This window comes from Podarcis bocagei (genome assembly GCF_964188305.1).
Source record: "Podarcis bocagei genome assembly, chromosome: 12".
Lineage (NCBI taxonomy): Eukaryota > Metazoa > Chordata > Lepidosauria > Squamata > Lacertidae > Podarcis > Podarcis bocagei.
In genome coordinates, this window is record NC_138137.1 from 29,373,185 (window position 1) to 29,388,881 (window position 15,697).

The following is a 15,697-nucleotide window of genomic DNA, read 5'->3' on the forward strand; positions in this document are numbered from 1 at the left end:
GAGAGATCTGACCAACTAGCATTGTATAAATCCCGCTTCAGTTGAGAATCACAACTACTCCCCCCCCTTTTTTTTTTTGCTGGAGCCTGATCTACATAAGAAAGCTGGTGTATGCCCAAAATGTACTGAGTGCACCTCATTCATTGGCTCAGAAGACTGAAAGAGCATCATGAGCATCTTTTGGATTGTGGTTAAGCATCTCGTGTGATGGCTATTTTGTACTGATATACTAGCATCTATCTCAAGGTTCAAGTGTTTTTTGTACCCAAGGTTCACTCACATAAACCCCATTTTCTCATCCTCACTGCCACATCTTTCTGCCTGTTCTTACCCAGAAGTTAAACCTGGGCACATTCTCTGTTGTGGTTCTGCCTATAGGTCTTTTTCAAGAACAACAACACATACTAACATGTTTCCATATTTTTGTTTCATATGAGATTCCCATTCTTACTAAAGACAGTTAAAGACGCATATGTGTTTCAAACTGTCAGTTTTTTAATTTAAACTGCCAAGAATTTTGCTATGCCAGCATTCCATCATCACTGCGCCACTCAGGCTGCACATTGTGTGAGTGTGTGGGAGACATTTTGTCAAACTCGGGAAGTGCACAGACAGTGGAGATGTGTGGTATGAATTGAAATTCTGGAAGCAACAAAGAAATTGAGTAGTGAGAGATTTAGTGAAACCATCTGTTGATGCTTGTCTTAAATTGGTTTTTTTTCCTGGCCTCAAACTCTTGTGAAGCTCCAGGATGTCAGGCTCTCTAGATCACATTTTAATTTCTCACAAATGCCCCCCCATTGTCAAGCATCACCCTGAGGAATTGTGGGGAATTTAGAGAATGGCTAGATGTAGCCATTTCACCTTGCTTGGGCTGCTGTAAACACAGCTTGGTAGGCCCCGTTCACAGAAGGGGACATCCATTGTAGGACTCTTTGGCTATCTTCTCAAAACTGAGTAGATACCACTTAAATAATGAAAGTAACTGACTTGCAAGAAATGTGTTTACTAAAAAAGTCCATGACCACAGACGGAGAGGGCAAATGAGTAAGGCAGTGTAAGCAGCAAAGAGTTGAAACTCACAGAGGACATCCTGTCCAAAAGTCCAGCAAAATTGAAAAATATGGTCATGTTCTAATGATACCCATAAGGCAAAATGCAATCTGTTTTACTTGAATCATTTAGATAGGTTTTGATGATAACCTCTTTTTTGCCCATGATAGCTTGCATGGGAGGATCCCCTGCTAAGCATCTGAACTATCTCAGAAGCACAGTACAAAATTCTAGTTACATTTTCATGTTGTTTTGTCTCAACTCTGCCCCTCACTCGCTAACTTGCTCCTCCAGCCACTAACTTGCTCTCACTCCATTGTTCTCCAGAGATCACATTCCTCACTAACATACTGTTTAGCTCAGCCTCGCTGCCTTGGTCTCACTGATTATAACTAGCTCCCCTAACACTTCAATTCCCTCCAGGTCTATCTCCTTACAAAGCCCTAGTCTCCACAAAGGCCTCTGACATGTCAGCCAGGGGAGAACATGTCACAATTGACTGCATGTCCCTGTTACTTGAGTAACCTTACTTGACAATGGACATTGATCCTCTTTATATCAAGCTCAGATGTTTATGGCTTTTAATCTACTCACCCTGTTATGTGTTGCAGACATATTTTATCAAGCTGTACGATATTTGTCTTGCCCTGCTAGCTAAGCCCACAATTACGGTTGCCCAAATTCTATCCCACCCCTCCATAGAAGCCCTACACCAACTTGTGGGAAAGGCAGTAGTGTGGTTGCTCAGAAGGGAGTCTTGCAAGGCTCATATCCCCAAGCAGCCATGAATGCATCATGGGTACCTTCCTTACAGCAAGGGTGGTTGGGAAACTTGCTGGTTTGATCAGTCATGGTTGAGGGTTATGCAGCTCCTCCAAGTAACTATGGAAACACCACAGGTGCATTTATTGCAGTTGAATCTGACTGGGATATTGGCATTTTGGAGATGAGGTATACTGGATACTTCCCTTCCAGCTAGAAAAACAGACACACACAGACCCCTTCCTGCCAGTCTTGGGGTTATTGGCTTCCAAGCAGAATTCAGATTGTTGGTGTTGACTTTCAAAGCCGTAAAATGTCCAAGATACCTAAGAGACCACTTTCTTGAACAAGGGAGAGGCCCTTTTCTGTGTCTCCTCTGTGGGGAAGGCTCCTTTGACTGGGACCAGAGTGAGCACCTTCTCACTTGCCACACCCAACTTATGGAGCACTGTGCCCATTGGAGCCCAGGGTTTCCCCTGCTCTGTTGTTCAGTCTCTTGTTTTAAAAAGAGGGCAAGAACACCAAGAAACTGTACTTCCATTTTCTTTACATCTAATTATTTTAGTGGTTTTTGGCCTTGATGTTTCATCTGAAAGAGATTGTTTTATCTGTGCCTGCCTGTCTCTGTTCTCTTATGTTCTATTACTAAATTTCTGCCCGGCGTGTCTCTTTCATGACCAGCGTTCAGGTTTTCAGAGCTGTGGGCAGTGCCAATGGAGGCCTCAGATTCTAGAGTTGCTCTTGGGTCTGGTACTAGCATCTCAACTGTTAAGTTTTCATTTTCTTTTTGGTTTTCAATTTGCTCTGCCAAAACCCTCTCTTCTTCCTCCATGACTACTTTTTGCTGCTCAGAGACCTCCACCTCCATGGCCTCTTCACCACTCAGGGCATCTTCAGCAGTATTGGAGGCAGATGGCTACTGGAGAACAGTTGAAGATAAAGGACTTGGGCAGGTCCCTAGATGTAACCGACTAGATGTGACCTTATTGTCTGCATGTTCTGCATTTTGGCTTGATATTGGGGTTTTCTTGAGAAATGGTGATCTAAGCCGCTTTGTGTACATGTCAGAAAGGCAGGATGAAAATTCTTATATAAATAAAACAAGAGATTGCTTTCCAGTTCCTTCCAGGAATGCAATGGAATATCTAAAAGAAGGCATGGCTAAACAGGGATGGCCAAAGACATTTTGCTGCTTGAGGCATAATAGCAAATGACACCACCATTCAGAGTCAAGGTGCAGAATACCCAAGGTCAGCCACATTATTTTGGTTCATGATCAGGGACTGGTTGGATGAGGAAGAGTGCTGGGAGCTGCCCACCAAATAATTCCTCAGGGGGGACCACAGAAGATTATGACTTAGATCCTTGTTCGTGGTGGTAGGACACTGAAGAGCAGTCTGCAGAAGGGATGAGCTGGGAGGTGCTAGAAGCAAGGGGTTTGAGGGATCAAGGGGGGGGGGTCAGGAGAAGGAGGGAAGGGACTTGTCTCTGTGCCAGAGCATCTGCTTTTTAGGCAAAAGGTCCTTGGTTCAACTGCTGGCATCCCCAAGTAGAGCTAACAGAGAATCCTGTCAGAAATCTGGAGGTGCTGCTGCCAGTCCGTGTAGACAGTATTGAGACAAATGGTCTGGCTCAGTATAAAGCATCCTCCTACATCCTGTGTTCTTGTGCTCCATTATGCTTTCTCTCCAGTGAGAAGAAAACTGCTCTTTGAAACAATAATTTGTGGGAGCACATTCTAATGAAAATAAATACACTGGGCTCGATTGTCCAGACTTCATACTTAGAGTGCAGCAGTTGAAGTCAACATGGCTAAATCTGGAGCCAACCACTGAATTCCTTGTAACAACTTATGACTATCTCTACTTCCAGGTCTTGCATCAGTTCGCTATTAGCCTACAGGGAATGGGTCTGAGATCCAAAAGTTAAGGCTTAAGTGGAATGTAACTGCCTCTTTCTGTGAACCATTAAGATGCCTCTTGAATTCTGATTTGCACCCAAATTGGCAGTTTCTGACAAAGCTCTTTTCTGTGAGACTTTAGGCCAGGTTGGGGTGGGGGGTGGAGGTGGAATCGGCCTTGTTAGCTTATGAAATAATTGGTCATGCTGTCAGTAGAGCCTTATTTAATATCAAAGCAGAGGCTGTCTTTGGTGGATTCATAAGATAGCAATTTGTGGTCATAGTCAAGGGGAAACTGCCAGATGCAATCTTCTTGGTCATATGTCTTGTGAAACATAATGAATTTCAGGGGGAGGAGGAAGCGTGGAAATAAAAGGGGAAACATTGGCCAAGGAAGTGCTTTGCCATTTTTGTTTGCCAAAAAAGTAAAATTGTGGCGTATCTTTCTTTATGTCCAATAATGCATGCTTCCCTTCTCTAATAGCAGCTGCTCAGATGTGGTTATTTCCAAGGCTCTGCTCAGGACTCATTTTAGACACCATCTCCGGCATGTTCCTTTTTCTGAACAGCATGGCTGTAGGTTTATCTTGGCAGTTTTAAAGTCTGGCAGAGAAGTTTCCATACAGAGCAATTGAGTTTGCCTGCAGACTTGAACATGGCTTGAATGAGAATGACTTATTCTCAGTGCCTGTACTTTATAATCCTTAGAGGTCAAAAAGTATCATTTCTCCACTTCACATCAAAACTGCTTATTGTTTAGAGGATGGGGCAGGTCTGATTTATTCCTTGTTGAGTGTGAAAAACGTCAAGATGACTAGCAAGAAACAAAAAGTCTAGAGGGAAAATTTTTACTTAGCAAGCCTTTATTCTCAAGTCTGAGTGTCAACGAATTCCCTGTCATGGACAAAATTATTATTATTATTATTGCTTGTGCTTCACACAAATTCACACAAAGGTATAATAACAGTGTTGGCTGAAAGTTGAGATCAAAGCAGATGTTGAAGCCCTATCCCACTGAGCCCACTAAGGTTTTGACAACCATTTTGAAGATTATTGTTTTTTTATGGAAGAGGTTGCATTTTTCTTCATAGGTAAGCCATGTACCTACCCTGATTCTGATTAACCTTTCTCTCTCAGTTGGTGTGAATGTCAGTGCTGCTGACTTCACCTTGAAATGGATGATTTGCACAACAAATTCAAACAGGGATCCATCTTCCATTTTCCTCCTTCCATTTGTATTTCTGTCCCCTCACCGCCTCCACTCTCGTTCTGTAACTGGGGAGCTTTCTGACAACTTCTTCTGCTTTTCTAATTGTCCTTCCCCTGTCCTGTAACCTTCACTTAATCGGTGAAGATTTTGCTACTGTGAAGGTAAATGTTGGGGGGAGCTTCACCTCTTGATTTTCTACATGTCAGACTGCTGTTTAAAGGCACAGCAGTAGACCCAGTTGGGAACCCTAAGCCTGGCAAACTGATGAAAATTTATGGAGCTGGGCCACATAGCTGAACTCTGCAGTTCCAAATCTGTGGTCCTGGTATTATTTTTAATGCTACCAAAGGGTAGATAGATATTAGGTGTTTGGGAAGGGGGATATCCCTTGCAATATTGTTGTGTCTTGCTTTTTCTATATGCCTACTATCTCTCTACCCCCTCCCACCATAATATATGCAGAATCATGCATTTAAATGTTTTATTTATTTATCTAATTGTATGGGAGACTGGTAAATTGGGGCTCAAAATGAAACATTTGATTGAAATGCCTTTTTGTAATAACACTGAGTCTAGATCTATCTGGCAGAGGAGTGTCCAAATCAGAGCTAAACACAAAATGTTCACTTCTCCATCCTTTTAAAGCACACACATTGATAATACCCTTTAATTAATGTATGCCCACAAGCTCTGCATGCAGGTTTTTCTTCTTCTGCCCTGTGATCTCTCCTCTGCTTTGTGTAGCCAGAGTTAATGCTGCTAATCTGTATTCAGTGGGATCCATTTTCTTACATAATCACTTCTGGCCTTTTTTTAACACGGCATACCACAGAGATTATTCTTTTCTTGGAACAATTCTAAGTATCTGTAATGTGGAGATGTAATTTTTCCACCCCCACAAACTCCCACTTCCTGACTCCCACCTCTTGGGACTTAGTACCAATAATTACAAATAATTTGCCCTGAATTCTAGGGAAGACTGCCAAAACGACCCCAGAATGGGCAATACAATACCTAGAAGATTATTTCAAGGACAAGCCTTCAGAATTTTCTTACCTGTTCAGCTTGCCCATTTTCCCCTCAAACCTTTTCTTGGTTGGCACTTCAGTGCCATTGCGATTGTTATTACAGTGTCATCCTTCCCGAGAAGTAAGATATGTGCACACAAAAATACAATATAAATTGAATGAAATCTGTTAAGTTAATGAAATAAATATTTCCAACTAGAAAAAAAAACCTTTTCATCAATAATTAACAAATCAATCAGCAATGAGAAATCACATAAACCCATTAAGAGCTGCTGAAGAATTATGTTCTCAAGTGGATTTCTACAATTAAAACTGAGGACAGAGATGGATTTAAGGCAGTGTGACTGGTTCTGCTGCACTGGGCACTGAGCCTAGGGGGGCGGCACAGGGCATCACAACTATGATGTGGTGGATTGAGCAGAATGGAAGGTGAGAGGCAGGGGGTGTGACGGGAAAGTTTGTTTTGCTGGGCAAGTTGGGTCGCCATGTATTTTCTTATTCTTTTTCCCTGCCAGCAAACAGGTAACAAATGGCAGCCTCTGCCTGGCCAGGGTTCCAGGAAAGGGAGCTGAAAAGGAGAGGATCTTGAGAGATGGTTGGTTGGGACAGAGGTTGGAAGATAGGTTAGGAGTCAGGTTGGGAGCTAGGGAGTGAGAGGAGAGAGAGTTGGTTCTGGGTAGAAACATCCACTCTGAGGAAAATATCACAAGCTAGACAAAAGAGTCTCTAAGCTTTGTGTGAAGGACAGTGTGTGGTGTCCTGTAAGAGTAATAGGCCAGGAATTAACTGGGAGGCTGAGCCAGGAGAAGTAGAAGCTGTGAAAATAAAGTCTACTTAGGACTCATTCCAGTCAGGAATGGAGAGATTCTTCTACAAAAAGAGAAGACTCCCAAACCAGTTAAGAGGGATGTGGAGGTCCCTTGGGTCTGTTACTTGGAGTACCTCAGGAGTAGGGTTGTCTAAGGGGTGTGTAACTGACAGGAAGTACCACCTTGTTAAAGAACCAAAGTATTAAGCGGCTACAGCTGCGCAACAACTGAGAAAGAACTGAAGTGAAATAACATTATAATCGGAATTATTCTATGTTTTACCCACTTTGTGTCATAAACTTCCTTTGTTAAATAAAATCTCTCTTGTTTATTTGGTCAAATCCTGCCTGAGACTCCAAATTTTTAGATTTTCCCTCACGCAAGTCCCCCACAAGATAATTTGGGGTAGTTTGTAGGAATTTGTGGAACTGGTGTTCTGTGAGGTGGGTGCACTATATTTAAATGAGAGCGGGCCCAACAGCACATGGGGGGAAAGTGCCATTGCGCCCTCAGAGGGGGCACTAAATGTTTGCCTTGCACAGGGCACTGCTGAAATTTGAAAGACAAAAGTTCACCCCTGCTGGGGATTGTTTCATTTGCAAAACATTTGCTTCACCAGTTCTTCTAGGATTACCAGAGTGAGCCTAGCCCCTGCTCTGCTGTGCTGGAGGTAATTCGGATGGCATGGAAGAAGCCCAGCTGGCAAGGAACATCCCAACACTCTTATCCAAATGGTAGGTGGAAATGACCACCAGTGACATCCCTGCTGGTTGTAGCATTTTAAAGGTGGGGAGGGGCTGGGCTGAGCTGGTTCAGCAGGATCCTCAGCAGACTCTGCTGCTAGGAATGGGCCCAATCCAGGCATCTCCACTGCACCAGCCTGCAAGGCATTTTCTCTCCCCCCTTACTCTACCACCTTCTATTCTGACTGGCAGTAAGTCTGTGCTCTGAATGCAGCACTGACTGCCATCTCATAATTCACTACCATGGCTGGCCAAGATGACTTCTTCAGCAATATTTGGGGCAGTGTGCCTTCCAAATTATTTCTTTACTCGTGTGTGTGTGTGTGTGTGTGTGTGTGTTTTTCATTAACATGGTAGGCTTTATTCAGTTTCTGGTGTGTGTGTGTGTGTGTAACATAGATAGCATATTAAAGAAAGTGACTATTTCCTCATTCTCAAGGATGGGTAATGTAGGATCCTCTACAACTCCCAACCTCCCTGTTCATTAGCCATGCTAATAACTTGCCACAGGTCCTCCATCTCCCGAGTATAGTACTGAGGTATGGCTCCTGTCTTTATTGTGTGGGTATTTTGCATGTGACATATCACATTGTTTGCAGTTGTGTTGTTGATTTCTGATTCAGAGCTAGCGACCATGCATGGCATTATGGGAGGTGGGGATTAATCCTTTACCCCTGTGAGAACCTGATTGCAATTGTGTACACACACATGTGGGATGGAGAAGAAATACAATCCAACATGCATTTAAAGGCGAATGTATGAAATCTGCGCTTATGTGAACTGAAAATCAGCTATCTTTCAAATTTTGCACTTACTTGAATTTTGTAACACACTTTTCCAACCAATGTCTGAAAAATGTATATAATGGGGGAAAGTGCATTAAAATAACTGTGTTAGTAAAAATAACATACAAAACCCCATTATATTATGGGAAATTGCTTGCTCTCTCTCTCTTGCTCTCTCTTTTCTTTCTTGCTTCTTTTTCTTTTTTATCTCTCTTTTTTTCCTTTCTCTTGTTTCTTTGAGTCATACGTTTGGGGTCTTTGTTAAAGTCTAGGGATTGTGCTCATGGGGGTGGCTGATAGTTGATGGAGGGTGAGAGGCTGGGAGGAGAAAGGAAGGATTCCAGCTGAGAGCTGGGAAGGGCTGCTACCATCTGTGGGTGGTAGGGGCTGAGAATTGCCTTTAGGAGAGGACTCCATATTTTACTTGTTCTCTTTGTATATTTTGTAGCTCATATCTTATTGCATTGTGAAAAACTTTAATAAGAATCTTATTTCTTTTAAGGAATTTGCTTGCAACAATGTGTACATCATAAAAACACGTAAAATGTGTTTATTAGGAGAAATTTGTACGAAAATGCTGGTGGATATTCATGAGGGTTTTTCAATTTACAAAATTTCCAACTTGCTGCAGAATGTGGAAAACTGAATTTAAGATTAGAAAAATGAGAAACTGGGAGATCTGCAACTGACAGATCCTTTCATTCTCAGTGTGTGCACACCTGCTATTTGCTATGGAATGAAAGCTCATACTGGTGCCCATTGGGGGGGGGGGAGCCAACAGCAGTCAAGGGAGCAGGGTGCTGCTGCTGCTGCTGCTGTTGATTTCAGTTTTGACCATGGATGGAGCAAAGAGTTAAAGATCTTTCCACAAGCTCTGTACCAGTTTAACCCCCCCTCCCCATCCTTCACTGACTATTTTTTAACCAGGAAGCTGTGCAGTCCATTTCTTTTATTTAATGAAACATTGTATGCCACCTGCTCAAATCTAAGATCTGTACGTGTTCGACAAAAACAAATATTAAAAACATTTTGCATGTTTTTTAAAAATATATAAAATATGTAATTTAAAAACAATTATACTTACTAAAATAACATATATTAAATTGTATGCTAAAATTACATGGCTGCTAAAATTCCTTGCCTGGGTAGGCTGGCTGGCACACACACACACACTCTCGCACAAAAAAATTTAGCATGAACTAAAGACAATACAGTGAAGGTGTAATGAAAACTATTTGATAAAAGTCATATCTAGTTTGACTCTAAGCTGAATGTAACTTTCTCCCCTGCAAGTATAAATAAGACATGCACCTTTACTTTAAAGCAAGTCTCAGTGTTTGGTGGAGTTTTTTTACCAGGTAATCTTCAATGCAATCCTGTAAAGTCTACAAAGATCAATCCCATTGAGTTTAATGGGGCTTATTTCCTAGTAAATGGGTTTGGGATTGCAGTCTAGATATATATAGGAGTGCCGCCTTAATGTAGGATTGTTCCCTGTTGGCTCGCCAAAATAAAGCACTCATGAGATTCGGCTGATCTTAAAAGTGCTTAATCTGGGCAATATTTGCATTTCAGTGGGGTTATGCAGGATTAGTTTCATTTTGCAGTATTCTAGTTATACTACCAGCTGACAACTATTAGCAGAACTATATGGTTTCATTAGGTGTGATAATAAACCCCTGGGTAGAAGTAGCAGTGCTGTTACCTTCTAGCCGCCATAATCAAAGCAATGCTTAATATTTCCCAGTGCAAACACTGTGCAAAAAGTATAACTTTGGCCCTGGGCTAGGCTTTCTGTGTATGTGGATATTAATAGAATCTACAGTAACAGAATATAAATTTTGGGGCTATACCAGCAGCATGTTCTTGATAATATTATTGAATATGAGTTAGACTTTTGACTGCTGTGGGATTTGCAACCCTGTAATAACCCTGGAACTACTGCCTTTGGGATTCTAAGGGTCCAAAGCTTGATCATATTTATAACTATGTCACCTCTGCGCTGCCACTGCTCTGGGCATTCATTGACTGTGGAACAAACTGGATGTGACAAAAATATGTCTTTGCATATAACTTGCAGGGTTTTGCCCCCCCCCCCAAAAAATGCACCATGGTGTGGGGGTGGCTAGCAGATAACAGAACCAGGGTCATCATGAAGAAGGAGTTTAACTCTTTCCCCCCCTGCTGTGATCTGAAGGAAAATCTCTTCTCCGAAGGTGCTGTTTGTCTGGGTGTGTGATTCCTCAATAAAGCCAAGAGCAGATTCTTCTCCCCACAATACAAGCTTCAGAAAAATGATTTTCCTCAGAGAAGGACAGTCTTAAATTCCCTCTCCAGGCTTGCTACAATCTGATTCATTCTCTCTCTCTCTCTCTCTCTCTCTCTCTCTCTCTCTCTCTCTCTGTGTGTGTGTGCGTGTGTCTCTCACACACACACACTCCAATGATGCATTTTGCCTTTTAAATGTGCATTTTATCACTTTTATATCCTTCTGTTTTCAAAGTGATTTACAGTGCAAGCCTATAATGTCTACTCAGAAGTAAGCCCTATTGAGTTCTACAGGGCTTATTACCAGCAGCTTTGGTGCTGGTAAATGTTTCAAATGGCTATTGGTTTAGTTGGAAGCACGTTCTAGAATAGGTGGCTAAGAAAATGAGTAACTTGCAGTGTGCTGGACTTGGAACACATGAGTATGAAATCATGTGGTAATATAAATTAACAGATATCTACACATAAAGAGAAGCAGCTGGACTCTCGCGAGCCATGAGGAATGTACAGCGGTTCCACAAGTATGACCTCCTTCACCTGTGTCAGGGGAAGGGGTGGGTGGTCACGCATGGAACAGAGGGAGGTAGGGGAGAATCCTACGCTGTCTGAACTATGCCTCAATAGTTTAAAAAGTTGCGAAACAAAAAACAGCAACAACCCACCCCCATTGGTTCCTTTATAAATTCAAATTAAGGTTCCTTCCTTTGGGGCATACTTTATCAGGAAGCTACTATATCTTTTTTTCTACTGAATACACGTCAGTCTTTGATGACTGTAAGGGGTTATGGACCCGTTTACCACATTTCACAAACTCCCGTCTGGTGACTGGATGCAACAGACAAAGCAGAGAGGAAGAGCCTTTCAGTATTAGCTTACCGACATGGTTGTTTGTCATAATGAAAAAAGGTTGCCATGCCAACATGAAGCAGAATGCTGCCACTCCTTTAAGTTCTACCCTCTCCTGAACTCTTGCCCACACATTTGTTCACGTTGAATAGTGAGTACTAGTCATAATAGCTGTAATTACCTCCAGTACTAGACCCAGTGTGCCTCTGAATGTCAGTTGGAGCAGAGCACAGGACATAAAGCAACGTGCTCATGTCCTGCTTCCCATAGACATCTAATTGGCTGCTGTCAGAGCAGAATGCTGGACAGAATAGACCTTTGGTCTTTTCCAGCAGGGCTTTTCTGACGATTAGATGCATATTTGCCTCCTTTCCCTTGTCACTGCTATGTCTTTTAAAAACACAACTTATTAAAGAGCAGAGGCCGTCTTCTGGGATAGTCTCTTTAGACCCAAGACTGCCCTTTTAAGGCCAACCTGACTTGGGGTCTGATTTTCTACTGTCTACCCACCGTTCTCTTAACTTTTTTTTGTAATATAACATATACAACACAACACATATCACATCACATAAAACATAACATAAGATAACATGGTGATGGTGCTATCTGAACAACAACTCTTAGGTAACAGTATGATAATAATCCACCAGCTGAAGACCAATGTTCTAGGAGAAATCTGGGCCAATGGACATGAAGTGTTCAGAAGAAACTGCTTGAACAGGTCTTCCAGCACAGAACACACAACTAGATTGCTTCCATGGATATGAAAACCAATTGAAAAAGGAACCACCTATAACCTTATTGTTGTAAAATTGGGTAAAATTTGCAGGCATGAAATTCAGAATGCATGAATGCTGCTAAATTTCAGAAGTATAGCAGAAGTAGTTTTCCTGTTAAGGACACATTTACAGTTTGAGTTGCTTAAAAGGGGATTCACTTATTCTGCCCTATTGTTTCATGGGCAATTTGTAGGAAAATATAATGCATGAGAGAAGTCCCCTTAACTCAGAAATCTGCCAAATTATAGACTTTTTTTTTAATATGCTAGGCATCTTTAAGGTTGATTTGTGGGCAGGGAGAGAACACTTTTTTAATGTGCTAGGCATCTTTAAAGTTGATTTGTGGGGAGGGGAAGAACTTATAGTTTTGAGGGCAACAATTTTATTATGAAAAGGACATGCAGCATAGAGTTCCATCGGAAAGTAACTTGCAAAATTTCAGAAGGATGCATGCAGGGCCTAGGGAGTTACAATGAATGGGAGGGAAAGAGCTTCAAGTTCCTATTCCGTGCAGCTGGCACCAGAAGTCACAGAAATTAAGTGCAGAGTTGATTTCGCAGACATGAATGTATGGGCATATGTCACAGAGGCAGAAGAACTTGAATGCCCCTCATTTTCCAAGTGTGCATCACTAGCAGAACTAACAAAGAAAACAGAACAGTCAAGAATAAGGTGATAAATTAGTTCAGCATCCCTTTCCCCTTTAACAGAACCCAGGACTGTCAGTCACAAAAGAGTTCTCCCTGCCTTCTCTCCCCACCCTAGTGTATATGGCAAGCTTGGGGGGAATTCAATTTTTGCAAACCTGCCATCTGCAGGGGTTTTTAAAGATCTGAATCACCCTGGAGCAGTTCAGAAATTCTGGAATCAGTGCAGCAGGCTTCATAGAGATTCTGCTTCTGCCCAGAAAAACCGCATATTTGTTCAAAATGGCCCTGCTCCAGTTCTTGGTTTGGGATTTGTCCAAATCTTTTGTAAACCCATAATATATCATGGATCAATGTGGCTGCCTGCATTTTGCAACTCTCTTTGACAGCATAGATCTGGACTTCAATAATGTTACCACTGATGTCCATGCCCAACCCCTGGAATCGCCTTCATGTGGAAGACCATCTGGCTCCTTCACATTTTCAGTATGCCATGAAGATGATGTTGTTTAAATAGGTTTCTAAGGGTATGTTGAATATACCTGGATGCTGCTGATTCCAATGTTCTCCTTGCAATATCTGCTCATTAGGATTTCTGCTGTTTTTATTATTACATTTTTTCACTGTTGTGATATTTTACTGCATCTCATTTTTTAAATATTCTGTTTGCAACCTTGAATGCCTAAATGACAGAAAGGCAAGATGGAAATATTTTAATCAACTGAATGAGTGAATAAACAAACAATCCTGTAATCCTCATTGCTTTTCTAGTGTATGAGACTGATCTGTGATGAAGTAATGAACAGCCTTCACTAGACTACCTAATTAAAGTGTCTAATGAAGATGGAAAGGAGAAGCTAAGATATATGACCTTCAGTTTTTATCCCCTTAAATCAAAACAAAGCCCTACAACCGTGTGCAATTACTGCACAGTTATAAATTCCAGCCAGATGAGATATTGTTGATGGGCACATTTTCAGTTAGTTTCTCAGGAGCTGGGTACCTGGTGTGTACCTTTTCACGTCTCAAAAATTCATATTAGCACAATGTAACCATAGCTAGAGCTCCACAATGAAATTGTATAAAAATAGAAATTACGAGATGGGTGAGCTGTGAAAAGCTTGCTTTGGATAAGTTTGCAACTTACCTGAGATCTCCCCCCCAAAAAAACCCACACACACACACACACCCCCCTCAAGGAATTATACCAGTCAATCCAAGGATTTAGCAAAACTGCCACCCATCCCATTTCCTTTGGTCTTTCTCCTCATCCATCATATACCAGGGGTCAGCAAACTTTTTCATCAGGGGGCTGGTCCACTGTCCCTCAGACCTCGTGGGGGGCCAGACTATTTTTTTTGGGGGGGCAATGAATGAATTCCTTTGCCCCACAAATAACCCAGAGATGCATTTTAAATAAAAGCACACATTCTACTCATGTAAAAACACCAGGCAGGCCCCACAAATAACCCAGAGATGCATTTTAAATAAAAGGACACATTCAATTAACGTAAAAACATGCTGATTCCTGGACAGTCCGCGGGCCGGATTTAGAAGGCAGTTGGGCCGGATCCGGCCCCAGGGCCTTAGTTTGCCTACTCATGATATAAACTAACACAGTGCCTCTACTCCAGTAGTTGCGTTTGGGGGGAAGGATCCTGTTGGAACAAAATATGAGAGGGGGAATCATCCTCTTGCTAAGGACCAGTGAGGAGTGGGACTCCTCAGATTTCACCCCTGCTTTGTTTTCTCTCTATGCAAGTAGAAGATACTTGATCTAACTTTGCAAGGGTAAAGCTGGCAATTGGATAATTTGGGTTTCATCTTGAGCTGGAGAAGACTGTGAGGGCTTGTGAAGATTGCCTCTTCTATGGGATAGTTTTAATGACCAAATTGAGTACTTTTCTGAGCCAGACTCAGGAGAGCATCTCCAGTAGTTAGCATCCTTTGGAGTAGATTTTTAAATGTTTTGGTTCATGAAAGGTTTATTTGGGTATAAAGTCAGACAGGGAGGTGGGGTGGAAGTGATATGTGATGATTCAGTTTCCTTAAATAATTTTATTTAATGAAAGAAATAATAGAACACAAGTAGTGTACTACTCTTTAAAATTGTCTGTAAATTATTATTTTTTATGTGCAATAGGTAGGATTTCCATGAATGGAAATAAGTCTGTTTATTCATGGAATAGCCGCTTCTATGAATGGAAGTGACACAGATCTTGCAGAGTCTTCCATGAACAAAAGCTGAGGAAGGGATATTTTTTACTGCTTCTTCTTGCAGCTGCCTGTGCCATCTTCCACATTGTTCCAAAGGATCCCCCAACATATTTTCTATGTGCGGAGACAAAACAGAGTCCTTGTTCCTTGAGCAGAACTGCATTTGCAATACTCTTGAATCCAACCCAATGGGCAAAAGGTTGGTAGGTGAAGCCAGCAGGGACGGAGACAGTGTGGGGAGGGACTTGCTTGCAGAGCCCCACCCTTCCGTTCATGCATTCTGATAATGAATGAAGGGAAATGCCTGAACAGGCATGTAATGGCAATGAGCTGAAAACACAGTCACTTGGCTTTTTTTTTTTTTACTCCAGAACAAGCAGAAAATTAATGTTTTACCCATTATCTCACTTTTGGTCTTGACCTTGTCTGAGACCACTTTTGTTGCTTTCATCATTAAAATAGGCTTTGTTCATTCTCTTAATGCCAACAGCCAATCTACAGAGTGCCCTCTTTGTACACTAGCGAGGAGAGCAAAGGGATGGCAGCTAATGTAATGCCCAGTTTGGTGACTTTTGACTGCTGAGCACATAAATTTAGCATCTTGCAGTAAGATCAAGCAAACACAAGGGGAAGCAGTTTCAGGGTAATTT

General features: G+C 41.8%; 1 protein-coding gene and 1 long non-coding RNA gene across 4 annotated transcripts in view; one reads left to right on the plus strand and one right to left on the minus strand.

The window, feature by feature from the left end:
- The window catches only part of LOC308570229, a 29,076-nt gene extending 28,558 nt beyond the window's left edge, over positions 1–518 (minus strand). Inside the window, exon 1 of one of the 3 annotated variants that reach the window (XR_014001008.1) lies at positions 332–517. This is a non-coding gene — a long non-coding RNA (uncharacterized lncRNA). Of the gene's footprint in view, positions 1–331 lie in introns of all 3 variants that reach the window. The other 2 variants (XR_014001009.1, XR_014001010.1) reach the window with 2 other exon arrangements.
- A 61-nt stretch (positions 519–579) lies between these two features.
- Positions 580–15,697, plus strand: part of DGKB (diacylglycerol kinase beta) — a 301,695-nt gene continuing 286,577 nt past the window's right edge. The window contains exons 1-2 of the mRNA XM_081164533.1: positions 580–627; positions 7,382–7,496. The gene's annotated coding sequence lies outside the window, so the exon portion shown is untranslated. The remainder of the gene's footprint in view (positions 628–7,381; positions 7,497–15,697) is intronic.